We start from the raw sequence: 3202 nt of genomic DNA, 5'->3' as shown, positions 1-3202 counted from the left end.
GATGCTTCTCAGTTCTTCTCTGTGAAAATTATACTGTCACTAACGAGGAAGGAGACTTCAAGCTATTAATCTTTACACATGCAGAACACGCTGCACTTGTTTAGAAAGCTTGGAAGAAACTACCGGTGGGTGTACATAGCACTCTGAATGGTTCACAAGTTCAGTAAAAAGGACATGTTCCTATCCTTAAATTTACACATGCATGCAGTTGCCATAACAACACAGTGCAAATTTAAATATATTTAGCCTTTTGTAGTGCATTTAAAGTCACAGATGGCTAACCAAAAACACGTCTCCTTTAGAGTTAATGGAGCCATTAACATTTACACCCAACTTAACTGCCTTAAAGCATGCATGTCCAATGAACGCACTCTTATAACTCACAAAACAACCAGTTTCCAGACAAATATTAAAAGAAAAGACGTTTAAGATATTAAAATATGTACATGGACTTGGTGTTCATAAGTCTCTCATTTGCACAGCCAAAAATAAACCTTTTAAAGAGAAAGACAAAAATTGTTCAATTTACAAAACCCTGAAATGCACAAAACCAATTCTTTCAACACTTTGTCAAAGAAAATGGATGTTTTAAATTGATATTAAGATTTACACAAACTAATAAGCATTAGTCACGCCATTTTTGGGATTGCTGGCTCAATCATAATCTCCATCTGCATGTTTTTGGTTTGACTGTCTACATGTGGGGTGGACGGGGTTGACATGAACTGTCCCACAGTCCCTCCCACTGGGTCTGGCATTCAGGTACAGCTCCCTCCTCCCTCTATAAAGCCTCTCATGTTAGCAGTGTAAACTTCAGACTTCAAGTCATGATAAACTCTTTACAGACCTGGAAAAAACACACTTGGTTGTGCATCATAAATTCTCTACATCAAGTTACAAGTTAGAAACTAAGGTAAGGGACTTTTTCCACAATTTTAATTTAAGTTTATCAATTATTTGTAAAAGATTTCTAAATAATTTCAGAATGTAAATTGATTTCCTGTCAAATTTGGGATAAGAGTTTCAAGGACTAGGTCATTTGTATGGAGTGATTTGGGGTGTACTGATGACTGGATGTTTCTTCAATAACCTGCCTTAAAATCCATTAATACTTTATTATGTATAATTGACAAACCAGCAGACTGTCACTCTTAACCACTCTTAACAAAGCTGTTGTGTAGCTACAAATGCTATTCAATCACCAGTAGTGGCAGCAGTTCAGAGCTAACATCCCAATCATAATTTCTTGATCTTTACCACTGACAGCTCCCAGACAAAATGAAACTAGCCCTGCAGACTGTCATCTGCTGCTGTGTTTTCACCACAGTCCTGCCGTTGGTAAAAGGTGCCACAGGGGAGCTCAACACCAGTCTGAAAAAAAGGTGAGCTGCTTGATCAACAAGCATTGCGAGAACATTGTGTTCATTCTATAAAAAAAAAAAAAAGGCCTCATCATTCTGTCCTTTAACATTAAAAATCTGGATCAGGTGCTCGTCCTTAAGGACACAGGAGATATTTGCTGTCTCTAGTAAGTTAATGAGAACAAGTGAATATCCCAGTAAAGTCAAATATTTTCATTTTTGCTATTGCTTTGACATATACTGGATTTCTGAGGCTGGTATTCTAGTGATAGATATTTAAAAAGTTTTAAAAATATGAAAAGGTTATCTGCCATTGCCTTAATCACACAGAAACCAGATGTTGATAAGGATCCGTAAGTTGGTTATTACAGAATAGTGATCAAGATGTGTTGTGAGCAGGGCAGTATAGTGTTTTCTGATGGTTTAGAGACAAACTATGTCTCTAAACCAGTGGTTCTTAAAGTGGGGTCTGGGGACCCACAGTGGTCCCTGAAGGGGTTTCAGGGGGTCCCAAGCAAAAAGGGAATTTATTTTCATTATTATTCTAACATAAGTAATACAATGAGATGAGACAATTTTTGTCAATTTAGGGGTCCTTGATGTGAAAAGATCTAAATTACCTCAAACATGGCTTTGGCAATTTCTTGTTACTCATTAAATATATATATATATATATCACACATACATACATACATACATACATACATACACACACACACACACACACACACACACACACACACACACACACACAATAATCCTAATATCTGCAATTATGTTGGCCTGGCCGAAACAAGTAAAGATCGGCCTTCCTTCACGATAACTGATCAAAAAAAATTCTTGAAACTTCTTGAGCTACATTGGCATCAAATGAAACCATGTCACATTTTGGATGTTTGGTGCTGTCATATATTATTACTTTATGCCTGTACCCTACAATGTGTCTCTGTTACTTAGTGTCAGTTTCTGCAATCACAACCTCTTCTGTTCTTTGTGGCAGGCTTAGAGTATGGCTGCAGAGCCGTATGAAGAGAGACCTGCACAACAGCTTAGGGACAGACAATGAGTGGTACTCTGATGTCCACGTTGGACTACAGCAGGATGGGAATGCAAAAATTGTCTCACCTCCATCAAGGTAACAAGCTACATTTTTAGCCTATTTTGATAGCTGACAGCGTAGAAATACATAGGAAACATGTGGAGACAGAAAAGAGTATGAAATCAAGCAGGGGCATCACAGTTGTGGTGTGCCTCTTAACATTAGGCTACCAAAGCACTGGATTTATTAAGTGGGACAATGCAGCAGAAGCCATCTGATATCAAAGGATATCCAATTAATTGCAAATGAAAAAATCCTCCATATGAGAAAATAGATCTATTTAAGAAGGTGGGCAACTGAAGACTGTGGATAATCTATCCTCTATTGCACTGATCAATTTAGATACATTTAGATCAATTTTGATGAAAATAGATCATCAATGTTTCTTTTCCTTTTTCAGCTATGGGATATATCAGATATTGGCAAATTCAGACCAGGAGGTCACCATCATCCAAATCCGTCTGCTACCTAATCACATGTTCATACCATGTACTGGTCGACAGACTGCAAGTTGCCAACATGCAAACACAGGCGGAAGCTCCAAAGCACAAGATAGGCAAGTCAGGCTACGGACGGCGCCGCCGCTCACTCCAGGATGTCACACAGCTTGTACTCCAGACCGGAAGACAAAGACAGAGCACTGAAGCTGGTCAGCGAGTCCACAGACAAAAGTACACGCACAGTGGCCTAAGACAGGAATGGAAAGGCAAGGAGAATCCTTGTTGGGGTTATTTGCACACAG

Source organism: Micropterus salmoides, unplaced genomic scaffold, assembly GCF_014851395.1.
Source record: "Micropterus salmoides isolate LMB-PRFRI ecotype aquatic unplaced genomic scaffold, ASM1485139v1 Ms_hic_scaffold_8, whole genome shotgun sequence".
Lineage (NCBI taxonomy): Eukaryota > Metazoa > Chordata > Actinopteri > Centrarchiformes > Centrarchidae > Micropterus > Micropterus salmoides.
Note: the sequence above shows the minus strand (reverse complement) of the source record.